The sequence below is a fragment of the Terrapene carolina genome, unplaced genomic scaffold, assembly GCF_002925995.2.
Source record: "Terrapene carolina triunguis isolate 2854851 unplaced genomic scaffold, T_m_triunguis-2.0 Scaffold789, whole genome shotgun sequence".
NCBI classification, from domain to species: Eukaryota; Metazoa; Chordata; order Testudines; family Emydidae; genus Terrapene; species Terrapene triunguis.
In genome coordinates this window covers 84,403-105,808 of record NW_020665140.1, presented here as the reverse complement: position 1 = coordinate 105,808, position 21,406 = coordinate 84,403, and the positions used below count along the sequence as shown (strand labels likewise).

The following is a 21,406-nucleotide window of genomic DNA, read 5'->3' as shown; positions in this document are numbered from 1 at the left end:
TCATCCACAAGCAGTACACAGCATATTTAAATAATTTAGAAAATGTAAAATATTTAGTATTTTGTGATTTTATTCTTTTTCCATTTAGAGGGATTTTTCTGGCATATTTATGAATCAAAGTTTTCTTTGTAAAGTTTTTTCCCCCATTTCATTGTTTAATTTAAACTATTTGACACTTAATATAATCTGTTTAATAAAAGAAAATATTGCTCTTTTTGCACAAGAGGCATGTACTTAATGAGTGTATGCTAGATGTAGGTAGTCCTTTTAGTGACCAATTACTAATGATTCATTGTCTAGCTCTATACGTGTCTTCCATTTTACAATATAGAAAATACTCATTTACATAATTACAACATAAATTTTAGTTAACTCAAGAGTCACAATACATTCTGAATTTCTAATAAAAGGAAGCAGGCCCGCTCCATAGGGACAAACAAGAACTAATTAAATGTAAGAAGCTTTAAATCAACTAAACATGGTACAAAAAATATTACATGGCTAAGGAAGATAGAAAAATAACTCTGAAATTGATCAATTACAGTAATGAATGGGACATTGTGCTTCATAGTCTATATTTGGATTATAAATGATTCAAAGCAGAAAATTAAACAATGACAATAAACACTTTATTAGAAAAATGTTGCACCAGTTGCCATAGCATATGTTAGCAAACCAGATGCTGGGGAAAAGTGCATTGCTTTTAATGTAAACTTATAAGGTTCAGGAAGAATGAAAAGTAACCACACACTTGCTCGCATGCACGCACACACACCCCGGCATGCCTGTTCTTTTTCCTTAACTTGGTTTCATCTTAAATAAATCTCTGAATTTGAGTACTTGTAATGAAAAATTATAAGATTTCTGTACTCTTACCAGCTAATCTATCCTAGATTTTTACATTTTACCTAGATAACAGAGATTGTAGTTTACAATTATGCATTATTGGTGAATTTTAACATGCACTTTTCCCATTATTTCATTTCTTCCAGTTCATAGCAAAGTATCTCCAAAAAATGGAAGCCAAGCAACAGCAAGGACTGTTACACTAAATACTTTTTATCAACTGTTTCCCCCACCTTGTGAAAGCACTATTTGAAAGTAAAAATAGTTTTTAAAAAATGAGACAGGCCTGCCTTGAAAGCAGTTTCTGAAAGGAAGAAACAAAGGACTTGATTTTCAAAAAATGTGACCTGTCCCTACTTTTGTGCATGCATGTTTACTGTATGTGCAAGCACATATCAGTGACTTTTACCAAAACATCATCGGAAGTGCACACACAAGTGAGCCTCTACTTTTTAAAACTCAAAATATTGGCAAGGAATGCCAGCGAACTTTTACTACCCACTGTCACATGAGATAATCCATGGAGCTAGTATGCAGTACATGCTGGAATTCTTGTAAGAAACATGCTTCCACGAAAGTGAAAAACATAGTCCTTCCATTCAGTTAAGCTTCCTGGTGTTGAAAACAGCCAGCCTAGTTAACGGCAAATCCCAAGGCTAATTTGGTTGGCCACAAAGTCAGGATGCCCAAACAACTCTACCACTTGTACACTTATTGGACAGATTTGAGTTGTGCAACAGGGGCTATTCATGGAAGTTTGGCTCATGTCCTCACAGTTCTAGGAATAAAAACTGGTGGTTCTAAAAAGTAGACTGAGATATCTCTCATTAACAGCAAAAAGCTGATTGCGGAACAGTAGCCTAAGAAACTGACAAAAAATGCTGCAAGTCAACACCCACCGCATACAGGTAAGTCTGCATACAGTAATCTCTGGAGGGCCTGGAGTTCGAACTTAAGTAACTGCATTATGCACACACACCTTTCTGCATTCTCACAAAAAGGAGGCTTAGAACACCACCTTGACTACAAGCTTTCTGTGGACCATGATAAAGAAAACTAGAATCTTACTTAAGATGACTATGTAGGAGCTGGATTTTATAATGTACTATGAGAATTGATGTATGATTTGATTTCATCTTGTCAGCCACTCTTTTTGAATAGCAGAAAGGAATGACAGACTAGAACAATCCTTATGACTAATTATGGTCATCCTTTTGTTTTAGAATAAGTTATAAAGCTACTATGGTTTCCTATATGTATTACAAATTAGGAAGTAAGAGACAGGATTCTCTATTCTATCTATGTTAAGAAGATTAGAGGAATGTTGAGAGCCTGAAGCCCCAATGTGAATTGTTTTAGTTATAAGATTTAGCAAGGCTTGATTTACAATGTATTCTGCTGAATATACAATACTGCTGTCTGTATACCTTTGAAGGTTTCTGTAAGATTGTTTGTGTGAATGAGGAATGCATGCATCAGGAAAAGATAAGGTGTGAAAGCCATCACAAATGTCCAGATGGTCAAGAAGAAGTGAGAGACTTGGAAAGACCAGGAGACATCCATTGTATCCGATGTTAAACATGTTAGCAGCATTGAAGACCTCAGAGGTGAGGCAGGCAACCCCGAAGGCGAGACAACAAATAGGAGATAACAATGGGAAGCCTGACAATAACCATCAAATAATAACACCACTTAAGGACTAATGATTACAGGATGACATTGCAAAATGCATGGACTCAAATGAGAATTTACAACTATAAAGCTGGGGTGCTTTGCCATGGAACTCTGGGTTCAGTCCTGCAAAGCCTCGGAGCATCGGATCGCGACTGACAGAACCCAGCTCCACACTCGTGCTCAATGTAACTGGCCATTAGATTGACTCGAGCTACAACAGACTGGTAACTATGAACATCACTGGCAGGACTGTGTGTGTGTGTGTGGGTGGGTGTGTCTAAAAAGCTTATGCTAACTGTGGGATTCTCAATAAATGCTGTGTATTCACTTTCCTCTATAAAGATCCCGTGTGCTTTGTATGAACATAACAACTATACATAATTACAGGAGTAAGATGACAAAGCCTTCCCCTGAAGAAAAAACAATTTATCAACTAGTCCACAACTCCAGGAGAGCTAATATTACAACTTCTAATTAAATCCAATTCTAATGTGTCCAGGCCTTCACACAGACATTCATATGACACAGAAGCATGTCAAATGCTTCAGAAGTTGCTGTAATCAAGGATGGGATAGGAACTCAGCTACTGGTACTAGATTCAGAGCCATTTGCAGCAGATTAAGGAGGAAATATGCTTTGAACATAGCTGGATAAGATCTCTCCATCCGAGGCGTTCATCAGCCCTGATCCTGATCCTTTTTCTTAAAATGATCAATAAAGGTAGTGGAAGAAATGTCATAACCCTTGGAAATTGTACAGGCTCAGACTGAGTGCTGCAAATGCAACTTTTCCTACAGCACCTACAAATGTTAAGATCCATTTGGTTCGCATAGTGTAAATTAAATAAAATAAATTCAGTTTTATGAGAAACAGATACAGAAATGGAAATAATCATTTTGCTATATTTTTGCTATATTTATCTTTTTTTTCAAAATCAGAAAAATGTACTGCATTTACGAGAATATTCCCAAGCAGCAGCAGCACTACTGCTGAGGAGATGGCCAGCACAACATGCTGATTCTGTGTTACAACTATTTGCAAAAAGGAAAAGGCAGCACTCCCCTCCCCAACAAAAGCTAGCCCTCTATGGGAACATAAGCACAAATATGCAGCCAACCTCTGTCATGAGAAAATTATCTTATGCAATTATAGTAGCACCACAGAACTATTACAGTACTTATTTTTTGTAATTTCATAGATGTTGTTTGATGGAGGGTAAATTGGACAATGAGCCCCCAAACTATGCAGTTGTATCCAATATCTACTAGATGTGATTCCAACTTACTCAGGAAAGCATCAATTTAAATAATTGGATATTTTGCGTGACTAAGTGGTACAGGATTGGGTAGAAAGACAGAACTTTCAGCAGCTAATAAGAAATCTCATTACAGAATGCTATTGTAAAGTACTATAAATGGATAAAGTGATGTTTGTCCATACAACTGAATATTATGATAAATGAATCACATTTTTCTATATTTTAATAAACAATGACATATTTCTGTATTATGAATTTTCCCTAACATCTGGCTAGCAAAGTTTGTTTATGCTACAAAAATGAATTTAATTTTATTTTATATATATTTTTTAAATAAAAAAATCTGCAGTAAGTACAACATTCATTGCAGCAGACAGGAATTAATTTTGTTCTGAGTAATTTGCTAAAAAAAAGCTAGAATTATTATTAAAAAAGCTTGACAGATTTTAGTTACCATTCTCTTACCTATACCCAGTCACTGAAGTGATATTATTACAATATGATCTGTCTCGTAGAATCATTTGTCTTGAAATGGAGTACTTAATATTTTATACAGTTTTCATCAGAATATTCTCCATTTCTGGGATGAATGTGTAAGAAACATATACAGAGATGTAACAAGACAGGACACTTTTAAAACAAACAGCAAACTCATGTATATTTAAATATTCAATTAAGTTTCTTGTAGCTTGTGCCAGTTAAATTCTCTACCTATAGCACCTTCCACTTGAGAATTTCTAAAAGTGCTGTACAGGCATTAATTAAGTAAGTCTCACAATAAATAACCTCATTTATATAATAATAAAGCAGCAGCATCCCCATTTCACAGATGATGAAACAGTAAACCTGTGGCAGAACTAGGAATAAAATGCATATCTCCAGTCTCCTACTTCTTTGAATTAGCCACAAGAACACCCTTCCTTTCCAGAAGACCTACACACACACGCTTATCTTTATCTACTGTAAGTAGTATCAGTGATGCATATACACTGAAGTTAATAAGTCTGGCCAGTTTCAGTGGCGGGCATAATTGAAACTTATTAGAGTTATGGCAGTTTCAGTATGCAGATGGCAAGACTTCCAGGGGCCTCAGCTAAGTTTCCTGTAAGCTGAGCGGCCGTGCAGCAGCCTATTTAGCACTGCGCAGGTACTCAGGGAACCTGCCTGGGGACCAGCCGCAGCCGAGGGAGGGGCACTCCTTCCCTAGCCCACCCCCAACCTGCCACAGCCAGGGAGGCCTCTGGCCCCAACTATGCCGTGGCCGGGACGCCCCTACCCCGCCCCGAACTCACCCAAACCCGGGTGGCCTGGCCCAGACCTGTCATGGCTGGAGCACCCCTCCCAGCACCCAGCCCCAGCCCAGACCTGCGGGGACCGGGAGGGAGGGGCGCCTATCCTGCGGCCCCAGTTCTGGAGCTGCCGCGGTAGAGAGAGGCACCTCTCCCCCCCAACCCAGGTGCTGCTGTAGAGAGAGAGTGCTCTCTCCCCACCATAGCCCCAGAGCACCCTGCTGCACCCCAAACCTCTCACCCTGGCCCAATCCCAGAGCCCGCACCCCCAGCCGGAGCCTTCCCCCCCGATGCCAACCCTCTTCCCCAGCCCTAAGTCCCTCATCCATGGCCCCACCCCAGAGCCTGCACCCCCAGCTGGAGTCCTCACATCCATGCACTCCAACCCTCTACCCCAGCCCTGAGCCCCTTCCCACAACCACATGAATTTTGTTATGTGCACCGATATGAAGGTGATGTGTCACACATCACCTCCATATTGGTGCACATAACAAAATTCGTTCTGCACCTGGGTAGGAAAAATTAGAGGGAACACTGATCATGAGGTTCATGGCAGAATTGCAGCATGTAATTATTTGGGTTGGAAGAGACATCTAGTGTGTCCTGTAGTTCATCATGCTGTCAATAGTACTTTGATTATACTGACTTATATATCTTCTTTTCCACAGCTGAAACCAATACAAGATGTCACAGTGTCTTAATTTTGCATTTATCTCCTAGGTAAAGGACAACTGGCTTAAACTCAACCTGGGCAAGACTGAAACAATGCTGGTCAGAACAATTTTCAAGAAATAGCTGAGACGTCATTTTTTCAATCCACTGAACACCCACTGCTCATCAATGTGGTGTGAAGCCTTCAGGTCCTTAGTTTAAATGGTTAGGTCAGTGACAAAATGCCTTCTTCCACCTTTCACTTCTGAAGAAGCTCTAACCCTTCTCATGGATAAAACAGATGGGGAAGCTTACCAGTCCTGATAGTTATATGTTGCCATTCGTGTTGACATCATATGGGCAAGTGACATTGTATCATATTATGTGATGGGACATGGAAGAGAATGAAGGCAAAGGAATAAATATATCTGAAAGGAATCCACATCCTCAAATGTGTCCAAAACCAACCACACAAGAGTGTTCTGAATTCATAGATAACTTGTCCCTAAAGTCAGACAGTCAGTCCCAGCGTAAATAATATTTAGATAGTACAGGTTGATAGATATCCTAACCTATAGGCAAGCTGATGAATAAACTTTTTTCCAAAAAAGTGTCTAGACTCTTTGGTTCTTTTTCTTTGGTAGTTGACTTTCCCAACTTTTTGACTTTCCATTTGCACTCCTATGAAGTTGGAGGATCAGTATAAAAATATTCATAACCTTTGGACAGTACTTGATATCTCTGGCCAGCACATTCTGAAGTCGTTCAAACTGAGGCAGAGGTAGCCCGAAGATTTTTTGCCTGTCCTAAGTTTCCTTCATTTACAGGGAGGGAAATTATATTTTGAGATGCTGGTTGTAAAATATCAAATAATTTGTATGACTTTTCCTGTATGATTTCTAATGGGACTTCCAATGTTTCTGCTACATGCCTCAATAATTCTGGAAAGGTTTTTAAATCATCAATTGTTGCAGGCACCATGTATGAGATAGTTTTGTCATATGAAAAAGAATGTGGAGGACCAGATGAATCTTCCTGGTGGATGAACACCGCCTCATCACTATAATTCTGATGTTCTCCTGATGCCATCATTCGAGTAGGAGAATGATGCAACACTCGAGACCTTGAATTAAATGACTTACATGTTGTCACAGATCCAAGCGAGCACTCCTTCCTGGCCACCCATCAGGACTGCTCTGAGAGGGGAATCCAAGATTTTGTGCTCTGGATCCTCAAGGTCTTTCAAGCTCCTGGAGCCTGCATAGAGTTTAACCACTGTCCCAAGCTCAGGGTCTGCAAGCACCCTCTCCAGACACAGATCTGCCATCTGGCACCCTCCTCCAAGCATTGGAATCCACTGTCTGGCTCTCTGGCCCCTCTGCATGGCTTTGACCCTTTAGGCTCACCAGTACTTGAATGCACCCCTTTCCCAGAACTCCACCTAAAGGTGTGAAGCTTCTTGCTTACAGTTTAACTCTCACAGGGGTATGCACTAGTTTTGAAGCAGTCAACATACACACACTTTGCCCAATCTAACATCTTTACACTCTTTTATATGTATTCATGTAAAGCACAGATGAGTACAGATCACACAAAACAAACACTAAACACATGTCCCTGCCTCAGTTTCCTCACCACTCCAAGAATTTTTTAAGCTGGAGTCTGCGTCCCTGGGACCATCTGGGTACAGGAAAGTGGCCTGGAGCCCTCTGCCCCATATAAGTACTGCATGCTGGATGATCTCTCCCTCCTGGACTGGAGAAAATGGCTACCCAACAGCTCAGACTCCGCCCTTTAAAACCTTCAGTATGCTATGTCAGTGACACCCTTTCCAGTTTCCCCACATCATGGCAAAAAAGGTGACTTTTTTGCCATGGCGACTTCCTCCCATTAAAACAGTTCTTCTGGGGAGGGACCAGTATTTTGCCTAGAGTAAAGAAATTTCCAATGATTGGGTAGTTAAGAATCAACTATCCACTATTCCAGAGGATTGGAAAAGGACAAATATAATACCCATCTATAAAAAGGGAAATAAGGACAACCCAGGGAATTACAGACCAGTCAGCTTAGCAGGGTAACAAGCCATGCAAATGGGAGGGAAGCGGTGGATGTGGTATATCTTGACATTAGTAAGACTTTTGATACTGTCTCACATGACCTTCTCATAAACAAACTAGGGAAATACAACCTAGATGGCGCTACTATAAGGTGGGTGCATAACTGGTTGGCAAATCGTTCCCAGAGAGTAGTTACTGATTTACAATCATGTTGGAAGGGCATAACGAGTGGGGTCCCGTAGGGATTAGTTCTGTTCAATATCTTCATCAATTATTTAAACAATAGCATAGAGAGTACACTTATAAAGTCTGCAGACAATACCAACCTGGGAGGGGTTGCAAGTTCTTTGGAGGATAGGATTAAAATTCAAAATGATCTGGAAAAACTGGAGAAAGGGTCTGAAGTAAATAGGATGAAATTCAATAAGGACAAATGCAAAGTACTCCACTTAAGAAGGAACAATTGGTTGCACACAACAAAATGGGACATGACTGCCTAGGAACAAGTACTGCAGAAAGGGATCTGGGGGTCATAGTGGATCACAAGCTAAATAGGAGTCAAGAGTGTAACACTGTTGCAAAAAAAGCAAATATCATTCTGGGATATATTAGCAGGAGTGTTGTAAGCAAGACACGAGAAGTAATTCTTCCACTCTACTCCGCACTGATTAGGCCTCAACTAGAGTATTGTGTCCAGTTCTGGGTGCCACATTTCAGGAAAGATGTGGACAAATTGGATAAAGCCCAGAGAAGGCAACAAAAAATATTAAAGGTCTAGAAAACATGACCTGTGAGGGAAGATTGAAAAAACTGGGTTTGTTTAGGATGGAGAAGAGACATGATAACAGTTTTCAAATACATAAAAGGTTGCTACAAGGAGGAGGGAGAATAATTGTTCTCCTTAACCATCTGAGGATAGGACAAGAAGCAATGGGCTTAAATTGCAGCAAGGATGATTTAGGTTGGACATTAGGAAAAAGTTCCGGTCAGGGTGGTTAAGCACTGGAAGAAATTGCCTAGGGAGGTTGTGGAATCTCCATCATAGGAGATTTTTAAGAGCAAGTTAGACAAACACCTCTCAGGCTTGGTCTGTATAATACTTAGTCCTGCCATGAGGGCAGGGGACTGGATTAGATGATCTCTCGAGGTCCCTTCCAGTCCTATGATTCTGTTATTATTCTTTTGCCACTAGCCATTGGAATTTTCAATCTAACGTGGAGGCAAACAGACCATAGAGAAGGCAAAACGCTGCACATTCAAAATGGAGTTTGCAACCTCACAAAGACACATGAGGTTTATAATCTCTCACAGAATTCATAAATTGTGCAGACATAGTCCCAATTCATCACACACATATGTCCTGTGTATTGTGGAATAACTTGTCCCAAACTTGTGGGGGAACTTGCGGATACCATAGCCATAGGGACCAACATAGCCATGGTAGAGGACCATAAGGGTGAGACACATTCTCCCAACACAGAGGATACCTAGGAGAGTAATTAGGATTTAAACTTTTAAATTCAGAAGCCTCATTTGTATTGCTTTTTCTATTATTCTTTTCTTTTTGCTGACTTGCTCTGTTCTTAGGTGGATTCCTCTTGCTGGAGCTGAAGGGAATCAGAGCCAGAACATGCAAATCTTTCTGCTGATGGGATAGCCAAAGGAGATTTTAAAACTCAGGTAGGCTTCTATTCTTACCCCTATTGTTATGCTGATGAAGAGAAACCTTCATTACAAGGATCTCTGATCCTTCATAATGAGGTGATTTAGATGGTACAAAAATAGGAAACGCTTGCAATAAATGTGACTCGGGCTCTGGAGTTACTGTATTCTAAAAACAAGGGAAGACATCAAGGACTCCTTCATTGTTGAGGAATCCTGTGCTTCATCTAGTTACTTTGAAATCTCCAAAGGCATTAAAACTGTCGGTGCTGAGAAAGAGTGTGACCTTAACAATCTCTCAGTACCAACTGGCAAAGGATTCACTGTTCTGTAACCACAACTCCTATCAGTCCTTACAAACTCACTATTCCTAACACATCACTTTCATAATATTTATCCAAGAAAGGTCATGTGAGGTGTCTAATAAAACCTTATGTAGATTAAGCATTGTAAGCCAACACGATGGAAGCCTGTTTTCATATGGAGTTAACACAAGTACATGAAGACAATTTGGAGCTAGCACATCAAGAAAAGAACCACATGGGTTAGCTTAACTCTGGGGACAAAACAATGACAGCACAAAAAGGACAGTGCTTTTTGCAGTCATGAAAGGTGATCCCAGCCATGTTGGCTGTAAGGCTGGGAGAATGCTTGAGGTGAGAAACTACTTTAGACAAGGATTAGTGTCACATTTAGACTACAAAAAACATGTAATACTTTTTGTTTTATATGTAACCATTTCTATTTCCATTATCCTTACTCAATATCTTAAATCTTTATCTTTGATAACAAATTTATGATTGTTTTCACTATAACTATATCTCAGTGCTGTGATGTTATAAAGAACCTGATGCTGAGTTGTACCAGTCAAGCTGTGCGTATACTGTTTCCTTGGGGACAGAAAACCTGCTAATTTCTGTGAGCCTCCAGTGACAGGGGATGGATACTTCAGGAGGACGCTGCCAAAGGGGATCAGGGGCTGGGGTATACCTACTGTTACCTTCAAGGCAAAGTAAAGGCTTCCAGAGCCCTGAGGAAATTGTTTGGGTGGCTAATAGACTGGTGGTGTCCGGGAGCTGACATTCAGTTAAGCAAAAGTAAAGTACTTCTTTTGCTGAGGCAGGGAGGTAACAACGTGACCCTCAGTCCTGGGCACTCTGAGAAGCCATCACTTAAGACAGCAGTCTTAAGTCAGACTGGTGGAAAGCAGATAGAACAGACTCAAAAGTTAAGCCCAAAGTGTTCACAATAACTTTTCTATCCCACAGGATTTTCAGTGAGAGGGATTTATTTGGTCTACTGGGTTTTTGATTTATTAATGAGATGCCTTAATAACCATCATAATATAGTTATACATATCAAAAGCTACTATGAGTAAAATATTATTATATTATGAGCTCAATAATCTCTAGAGAAATAATATATAAGGATATTATACCCACATAAGTATTACTTCAGTCCAATGAATTTCATCTCCAGCACATTGAATCAATACATGTTATAATTACACTACTAATGCACCTTCTGAATTCATTTTATAATGCTAAAGTGCTGTAGTCTGTACAAAAATGATAGCCAAATTAGTCAGTTTCATTCTAAAATTATAAATATTCAGTGTGAAAAGGCATTAGTATTGAAATAAAACTCATTCTATGAAACTTTACCTAATGAAAATTCTTTCCTCAGATAAATATTTGATACTTACCTAAGCGATCTGTGTATTCACATAATGTAGGATTATGACTGATACCAACCTCCCAGCACTGTTCTTCCTTTGCTGCCCCCCTTGACGTCATAACAGAACTTGAGAAACCTCCAATTTTTTTTCATCAAGCGGAGACCTCTTGGGAATCTAGATACAACATGGAAGTGTATGACCCTGCCACTCTATTAGAATGCTGGACCATATCAGGGAATTTCTGTTTTAGAACCAGAAAATGTATGTGTATAACAAGTCTGAGGCCAAGAGAGACAAGGGGTAAGATTGATTTCCCCACAGCTTAAACTTCAAGATATTGGTAACAGAACAAGCCTCTTGCTTTTTCATTTCTGCGTCTCTCCCTCTCTGTGAGAAACATGCAAGGCCAAACTGCTAATTGTGTTAACACATCCTAAAACAGAAAGTCTGTTCTCAAAGAGTGATAAGGCTTTGTAAAAACAACTGTGCTCTGGAATTGGTCTTACAGAAATCCCTTAACCCCCTTCGTTTATTATCCTGCTTGTTTTCTGCTATTGTATTAAAAAGGTTAAATAGACTGATGAAAGTCTGTCACAGCTGAAAAATAGAATTGTAAAATAAGGATGTCAAGGAAGAGGAGGTAGTAAAATGAAAGTGTAAGATGTGACTTAAAGATAAAGAATGAATGTGAATGAATGTGTGTGATGCAAATAAATAATTAGCAAGTCAAAGGTGCCAGCCTAAGAGTTATAACTGTGATATCCCATGGCCGAAGAATGCGTAGCACAGAGATAACCAGATGACCCCGCAGGGCAAGCCGGAATCCACCCAAGTCCCCACCACCACCCCCTCCCGGATGGAAGGCTGAAGACTCGAAGAACAAGGTAACACTCAGCCATCAGGGATGTGCCATCTGCTGATTGATTATCACTTCAAACAAACATCAGCATGATGAAGCGATTCCCATAGACTTGTATAAGGACAAAATCCTATAAGAACACCCAGGGACTTTGAGTCTGGTTCTGCAACCACCCTCCAGGAGCATAGGATGCGCATCTGACAAGGACTCAGCTCCACCCTCCTGTGCAGGCTACCTGGCCAGTACTCTGCCATGAGCAACCTCTAGGCTGGTAACTATAACAACTGCAGAACGTGTATGAATGAGTGTGTGAATGAATAAGGAATAGTAGTGAAATAATATTGAACTGCATATCCTAATTTCTCTCTCTTTCTCTGTATTTACAATAAACGTGGCATTTTGCCTTATCCCTTTTATAAGATCCTGTTGGTATTATTTTATTAGTGTAACATAATATGAGCTTACTTTTCTACTCCCAAAATTTACTTTTTATTGCTTGAAATATTTAAAATCATACAGACGCTGTATTCTACAAAGCTCAAAATCACAGAAAACTATACATGTTCACAGTTTGGCACCAGCATAAGCGCAGTACAAATTCTTATATATCCGTATGGGTCAATGCCTGAATCCACATTCACATCAGAGAGAAAACTAGGGTCCAATGAATACAAAGCCAAAAAGTGTAAATAAATATGCATCTTAAAATGTCTCACCACTATTTGAAGAGTCCGGTGGAAAGAGGTCAAGCAGCCATATTTGACTGATCTTCAAGGCAGCATTAATTACTCAGCAAAATAACAAATTTGCTAAACTGAAACAGATATTTACATTGGCACATGTTAGCCCCACTATTATTGAATGGGAACAAAGAAAATTGTAGATAAATGTATTATTAATAAATAATAAAATTATATTAATAGATTTAACTATATATAGATATTCATCTTCAAAGCACTGTACAAACATAACTAATTCTCCCAATGCTCCTGTGCAGTAGGTATGGACTATTATCATAATAAATTAGTGATTAGTTTGATGGCTAAGCCAGTCAGCTTCAATGTTCTTGTTGCTCCTGAAATATCTTGCAGAGAAAATAAAGCCACAGGTCTCTGAATAGAAAAGAATCACAAGCTTTTTGTCCCCCATGGTGATTTCTATAAGCAACTGTGGTGCTAATGTTACATCCCAACAAAATGGAATTGGTAGAGATGAGAGGAAGGAATTAACTAACTGTCGGGCCAATTACCCTGAGCTCCAAGAGACGGAAAATGAGGATAGACTCATGCGAAGTCCATTTCCCTTAAGAGTATCTGTTCACCATTTGGCTTTCCAACCTGAAAGATTATCAGTAAAAATTCAGGTCACAGGAAACCATTAAGAGGATTGCCTGAGAATTAATTGGTTTTATGAACCCAACAGGAAAAAAAACAGTAGTATGAATCTGGGTGAGGTCACAAACCAGAACATTAACTATAAGTGATGGTCCCGGTAGGACAGTAGAAAGGACTGAAGGAAGTTTATATATGGCGTTAGAGACCAGTCAACTGTATCTTAACACGATACCATCAAGCCTAGAAGGTGAAGGCCCAGTCAAATAGACAGCTTAGGAATCCAATAAATCCAAAATAAGGTGTCTGAACTGGGAGAATCTGTCCTTGTAAGGATTTTGCAGGGGAGTGGGGGGAGGTGGAAGGGGTGCACACAAGAGAGAGATTCAAGTCATTTTTGGCCAGAAAAAGAGCTCTCAAGGTATATCTACACTACAATAAAAGACCCATGGCACTGTCTCTCAGAACCTGGGTCAATGGACTCAGGCTCGCAGGGCTCAAAGTGTGAGGGTAAAAATATCATTGTAGAAGTTCAGGCCTTACAGGGTCTGAGAGCCTGGGACCCAGGTCAAGTCCAAATGTCTACACTGCTATTTTTAGCCCTGCAGCCTGAGTCCCATGAGCCTGAGTTAATTGACCCAAGCTCTAAGACTCAGTTGTGCTGGTTATATATTGCAGTGTAGACACACCCTCAGATGCAACATGTTTTGTGTAGGAGTAAGAGCACTCTGCTGAAAGTGCTAATGCATTTGTGTTCATTTAAGACAAGCAAGTCTCTGTTAATCACACAGCTCGATGGTAAAAGGAGGCTTTGATTAAAAGGTCATCTAAGTAGTAAAAAGTTCCTTGCAGATGAAGGGCAGCCACCAGCACTACAAGTCTTTGAAAACACTTTTGGGATTGTGGCTGGCCCAAAGTGTAGAGTGATGGATTGCAGATAATACTCAACAGTAGTATTTATCTCTTATACAGTGATATTTAATTCTTAACTAAGATGCACGTGACCAGCAATGAAAGAGAGAAGAGTCCTGGGGCCAGAAGATGGGAATGTGAAGACATGTTTGCATGGAGTTATTTCCTTAATTGAAATGAATGTCTCCAAATAGAAGGAAAAATTCACTTAGCAGTTATGCAGGGAGAGATTCAGAACCATACTTAGGTCACAAGGTCCATTGTAGAGCCCAAGGATGATGTGGAGTGCCATGTACTCCATCCTAACACACTCTTCCTACTCCAATGTGCACCCTATGTGGATTGAGAAGAGCCAGCTACACCAACTGAAATTCTCATGTGGCTCTTTAAGACTAATTTCAAGTTGCTTTTTTTTCTGCTAAGGCAGCACTAACCAGATGGAGCCAGACCAAGGATCTGGCCCATCATCTGAGAATAAATAAATAAATTGTATCTATTAAAAATAACTCATCAAGGTCTTTCATAGTCTCATTGATCTCATAGTTGGTTTATTTAAAAACTTGAAAATGATCTGAAAATAAGATCAAAATGTCAGATATCACTGAATCAAGACATGTTACTCAAACTAGTGCTTATTTCCAATCATTTTCTATTCTTAAACATGGTACAATATATCAACAATGAATGTAAGAAATCAGTCTATAATACAACTGTGACGCATTGCCAGAAAGGGTTAAACATCCTGCAAAATAAATGACTCAAATTCAACCCTTAAAGACTTGTAGGGAGATAACATTTATGTTTTTGTATATTTACATATGTATGGTTAGTGGTCAACAATGTAATCAACAGTCCCTGTCTATGCTGTATTCTGATAATTCAAAGATTAAAAGAACATCCTAGCATTTAAATGAAGTATAAACACAGGTTATCTCTGTATTCATTTCTCTTTGAAATGTATAGCAAATCATCAGTGAATGGTGAAGGAACAGGCGATTGTCTTGTTAATTTGTATAGCTAAGTACCAGTGATAGACTGCCTGATGGATAAATTGCCATATGTGTATCTGTGTGAATAATTAACGAAGATGCTTAGGAAATAAGAGCCTAGTGTCCCCTGAGGAACTCCAACTTGTCAAAGAAGACCTGAAATAATATAAAAGATCCTTGGGACCTGATCCTTTTTTATCTCAGATCTGCTTGAGGTTTCATGCAGGGGAAGCCTAAGCCACAAGGACTGAGATCCCAGTTCTGACCGGATCTGGACTATAACCTATGGACTACTTCAGAAAGAACTCTTTGCAACTACAAAGCTAATCATCTCTGCTATGAATCTAAACCTAAAGAATTGAACTTTTGTCTTTTAACCATACTCTCTCTCTTTTGTTTTTTAATAAATTTTAGTTTAGTTAATAAGAACTGGCTGTATGCGTGTATTTGGGTAAGATCTGGAATATTCAATAACCTGGGAGGTAATGTGTCCGATCCTTTGGGATTGGTAGAACCTTTTCTTTTGTATAATGAAATAAGATTTTCAGATATCTTCATCATATTTGACTTGGGTACCTGGATGGAGGCCTGAGGTTGGTTTACTGCAAGGGAACTGTGTTGTTTGGACTTCTGAATAACCAGTAAGTTATAACAGAAACTGTTTAGTGCTGGCTTGGTAAATCTAAGGATAGAACTATCCACCAGCTTTGGGGTTTGCCTGCCCCATTCTTTGCAGATCACCCTAATTGAGTGACCTTGGCTGGCTCCCCACTGAGACCCTGGTCACAGTGGCACAGTCGTGGTAGGATACACATTCCACAAATTAATTGGGTTTTTGGATCAGAACCGCACGCTTCTCAACAATTAATTTTGATATTGGACAGTTTAAGGGTTAAAATCAGTTACAGTGAGTGACCCAATGATCATATAATGATCTTGACAGAAAAAGCCTTGAAGAATTGTGCTCACAGAGGGGGTTGTCTTTTAAGAAAAAGCCCCAGAACAGGAACTAAAAAAAATCTGTTAATTGCCAGTGATACGGAAGCAGAAACAGCGAAAATGCTTGCAGTCAGAAACCAGCGGCAACTTGAACAAAAGCAAAAAATAGCTGATATGGAAAGAGAAGCTGCTGAAAGAGAACACCTGTGTTTTGAACATGAACAAAGAATGGTATATATTCAATTGCAGGAACTAGAAGCTAAGGCAAAAGTGGAAAAACTTCAGCTCCAAATCAAGAGAATAAAGGAACAACAGGAACTGTATCATCCTAAAAAGCCAGCTCCTCTCAATAACAAAGATGGGGATAGAATCTATCCAGTTTGTAACAATGTTGATTGGTATGTTGTTTCACTCTAAGCAGTTGTCTGTGTGTAACCAAATAGACTCCAATACTGCCACCTTTCATGTAAATGCTTTTACTGTGAGCTCAGGTAAGGGTAACCCCATAACTTGTGCCAAGAACGTAAAAATCAATGGTAAAAGCTGTTTAGGGTAAATTACAGATTCTAATATCACTCTTGCTAAAGCAGATCTTTTCAAAGAGGAAGATTACTTACCAGATAAGGGTGTGAATATTGTAATCCTCTATGAGTTTACTGTAAGTGTGCCTTTAGCCAAAATCCACTTTGAATGGAATGATCTTAAATATGAAACTATAGCAGGTGTAAGGAAGTTATTGCCTAAGGATCTTTTGATTCGGGATGATATTAAAGCTTTGTTCAGTCAGGTTGACATAAATCAGTCACAGGAAAGAAATAATCCTGAATCTGTGTCTAGTAGGGGCAAATACTTGCCTATGGAGCGTTTCTCCAAATATTTGTCTGAGGAAGATAGCTGTTTGTGCAGAAAAACAGTTAGTTTATGTGTGAATAAAATTTCTGAGTGTCTGTCTAATATCTCAGAAGCAGGGCCGGCTCCAGGCACCAGCCGAGCAAGCTCGTGCTTGGGGCGGCAGATTCTAAGGGGCAGTTTCCCTCCAATCCTTTTTTTTTTTTTTTTTCTTTGCTGCTCTGGCTGCCCCGCAGGTTTTTTTTTCTTTTTGGTTCACCACTCCAGCCGCCCTGAAGGGGGCGGTGGCGCGGAGGAGGGGAGTGCCCTGCTGGGAGTGGGCTGCGCGCTCCGTCTGCCCCAGCCGGTGCCAGGTCAGCAGCAAGCCCGGCAGGGCAGCCCGCGTTCTTCCCTGCCCGCTGACCAGAGCGGCGTGGAGCCCTCCCGGCAGGCGGCGGGGAGCCCTCCCGGCAGGCAACGTGGCGGGAGGGGCCACGGGGCGAGTGCCCCGCTGAAGGAAGCCCTGGCCACCCCCATCTCTCTCCCTCCCTGCTCCCTCCCTCCCGCTAGCCGGCGCGCGCATATGTGGATATCGTGGAACGGCGATTCTGGGCCCGGGAAACAAGCACGGACTGGTGGGACCGTATAGTGCTTCAGGTCTGGGATGAATCCCAGTGGCTGCGAAACTTTCGCATGCGGAAGGGGACTTTCCTCGAACTTTGTGAGTTGCTGTCCCCTGCCCTGAAGCGCAAGGACACCCGCATGCGAGCAGCCCTGACTGTCCAGAAGCGAGTGGCCATAGCCCTCTGGAAGCTTGCAACGCCGGACAGCTACCGGTCAGTCGCGAACCACTTTGGTGTGGGCAAATCTACCGTGGGGGTTGTTGTCATGCAAGTAGCCAAGGCAATCGTGAAGGTACTGCTCCCAAAGGTAGTGACCCTGGGAAACGCGCAGGTCATCATAGATGGCTTTGCCGCGATGGGATTCCCAAACTGCGGTGGGGCTATCGATGGGACTCACATCCCTATCCTGGGACCGGACCACCAGGCCAGCCAGTACATCAATAGAAAGGGCTACTTTTCAATGGTGCTGCAAGCACTGGTGGACCATCGGGGACGGTTTACAAACATCTACGTCGGATGGCCGGGCAAGGTTCATGACGCTCGCGTGTTCAGGAATTCTGGTCTGTTTAGACGGTTGCAGGAAGGTATTTACTTCCCAGACCACAAAATAACTCTTGGGGATGTGGAGATGCCTACAGTCATCCTCGGGGACCCAGCCTACCCGCTAATGCCCTGGCTCATGAAGCCCTATACTGGCGCCCTGGACACAGAAAAAGAACTGTTCAACTACCGGCTGAGCAAGTGCAGAATGGTAGTGGAGTGTGCTTTTGGCCGTCTCAAAGGGAGATGGAGAAGCTTACTCACTCGCTGTGATCTCAGTGAAACCAATATCCCCATCGTTATTGCAGCTTGTTGTGTGCTCCACAATCTGTGTGAGAGCAAGGGGGAGACCTTTATGGCGGGGTGGGAGCTAGAGGCAAATAGCCTGGCTGCTGATTACATCCAGCCAGACAGCCGGGCCATTAGAAGATCCCAGCGGGACGCCCTGTGCATCCGGGAGGCTTTGAAAGCTAGGTTCCTGAGTGAGCAGGGCAACCAGTGACTTTTCAGTTTGTGGACAGAAAAGCTGAACCTGCCCCCGTTTCTTTACCCAGTTCATTTTGACTATCCTCTCCAGTTACATACCCCCTTCACCCCCTTCCCCTTCCCAAAAAATAAAATCATTTCGATTTTGTTAATGAACACCGTTGTCTGTATTGCTGCTTTCGCGGGAATATTTTAAACCGGGGACGCAGACTGTGGCGGGGGGCGGGTTCAGTGTTCTGATGCAAATGATGCTTCTAAACTCCCGGAATGACAGGCTCCGCACTGGTGGACTGGTTATTTCAATGGAGCCTGCCAGCACTCCTGGGGGGAACTGTGTGTATGTGTCGGCTATGTGACTTTCTGGCAGGGGGGGTAGGGTTACAGATCCCCTGCTGCGTGGATCTGTGAGCCAGGATAAGGACCGCTGCATAAGATCTGTAACTGCCCTCCCCCGCCACAAAGTCACAGAGCAACCCCCCCCCCCAGAACATGAAAAACACCTCCCAGACTGACCAGGGTAACCAGTGACTGCACTGTGTATGTGTCCTGATGCTGGACCTGACACCGCCTCTGTACCCTGCTAAAGGTGACTGTCCTGTCCAATTACCAAGACCCTTCCCTCCCTTCAGACAGACTCTCCCTCAAAAGAACCTGACTGAAACAGTAATGGACAGAAACAAACATTTTATTGCGAACCAGACATGAAACGTGGGGGGTGAAACTTGGACGGGGGCTTGTGTGAGGTGGGTAGGAAAGGACTTATGAAATTTTGGGGAATGTCAGCCTTCTAGTGCTAGACCAGTCTGCAGGGGTTGACTGAAAGTTTTAACGGCCCTTGCTGCCCCTCCTTCTTTGGACTTTGGGTGAGGGTGGTGTGGGACTTGGTGGCGGGTGAGGGCGGTTACAGATAGACTGCAGCGGGGCTCTGTCCTCCTGCCTCCGGTCTTGCAGAACATCCACAAGGCGCCGGAGCGTGTCCGTTTGCTCCCTCATTAGTCCAAGCAGCTTTTCAGTAGCCTGTTGATCCTCCTGACGCCACCTCTCCTCCCGTTCCATGACTGCTCGGTGCATTTGTGACAAGTTCTCCCTCCACTGTGTCTGCTGGGCTGCCTGGGCTCGGGAGCATCCCATTAGTTCTGAGAACATGTCTTCACGCGTTTTCTTCTTCCTCCGCCTAATCTGCGCTAGCCTCTGGGAGTGTGCTGACAGGCTGGGTTGGGAGACAGTCGCAGATGTGTCTGTGTGAATTGTAAAAAGGGAGTGAATTCCTGAGACAGATAAATGAAATTGTATACAAAGAACCTAGTCTTTCTCTGTGAACAAGACCATGCACTGCACCTCTCACATGCGCACTCAGGACAAGGTCGAATTTTCGGCCGTCGCCTTCAGTGCCTGTGGACTTGCGGAGGTCTTGGAGTGTTCAGAGAACTGTGGCTGGAGACCTGAACTTCTGGAGCGGGCAATAATGGTAAGCCGGAGACTTGTGGCTGCTTAAAACTCCAGCAGTAGCACTGGCCTCCTTTCACATTGAAAGCAATGCCAGTCTCTGCTGCCAGCAATCAGGACAGCATCAACTCTGCCCCTGTCCCACCCCCTCGCGGCTGTCCCAGGGAAAGATCCCTGTATGCTGCCCCTCTCCCTCCACCGCGTGGCTGTAAAGCAGTCCCAATACTAACATTCCCCTCCCTAATTCAAAGCAGGGCGTCATGAGCGACATCACCCTCCTGAGGATCCCGGACACCCAGAGAGAACGCATGCTGCGGGAAAGCATGCAGAAACCGGGGCCGTATGCCGCCATGCTATGTCGGGCCATGATCCCCGAGTACCTGATTGTGGCGTGGAGGGGACATGTCTGCTACCACGGAGGGCCCAGTAAGATCGCCCTACCCCGGAACCTGATCAACAGGCTTGAGATCTACCTCCACGAGACCTACGAGGAGTTCTCCTACGAGGATTTCTCGTCAATCCCCGGCCACATTGACCGGATTTTCGCCTAGGTGCACTGGGACTATGGAGTGGAGCGTCTTGGGCCTGGGAATCATGTAGTAACGGACATTGTGAAAAATTTTTAAAATACTTGGGACTAAATTGAGAAGAGCCTAAGACAGAGAAATCATGAAAACCCATTTGTTACCTTTGTAAATATTCCTGTTTTGCACCTGATTCTTTTTTACTAGTTTACAGCAGTTTTATAAACATACATTGTTAATAGTATAAATATTACCGTTCTGTTTTAAATAAATGTTTACATGTTTACAGCACTTACTGCTTGATCCTTCCCCTGATTCTGTGTCCGGGGTAAGGGATGGGGACGGTTGGTACGGGATCTCGGTAAGGGTGATGAAGAGCTCCTGGCTGTCGGGGAAATCAGCGGTGCCAGCGCTGTCGACTGCCTCGTCCTCCTCATCTCCTTCTTCCCCGTCCGCTAACATGTCCGACGAGGAACCGGCCGCGGACAATATCCCATCCTCGGAGTCCACGGTCAGGGGTGGGGTAGTGGTGGCGGCCGCTCCCAGGATGGAATGCAGTGCCTGGTAGAAACGGGATGTGTGGGGCTGGGATCCGGAGCGTCCGTTAGCCTCTTTGGTTTTTTGGTAGCCTTGTCTCAGCTCCTTGATTTTCACGCGGCACTGCGTTGCATCCCGGCTGTAGCCTCTCTCTGCCATGGCTTTGGAGATCTTCTCGTAGATCTTAGCATTCCTTCTTTTGGAGCGCAGCTCTGAAAGCACGGACTCATCGCCCCACACTGCGATGAGATCCAAGACTTCCCGATCAGTCCATGCT

The 21,406-nt window shown here is 42.5% G+C and overlaps 1 protein-coding gene across 1 annotated transcript in view; it reads right to left on the bottom strand.

Annotated features, from left to right (window-relative positions):
- Positions 1-21,406, bottom strand: part of STPG2 (sperm tail PG-rich repeat containing 2) — a 415,406-nt gene that overhangs the window by 333,643 nt on the left and 60,357 nt on the right. The window lies entirely within an intron of this gene.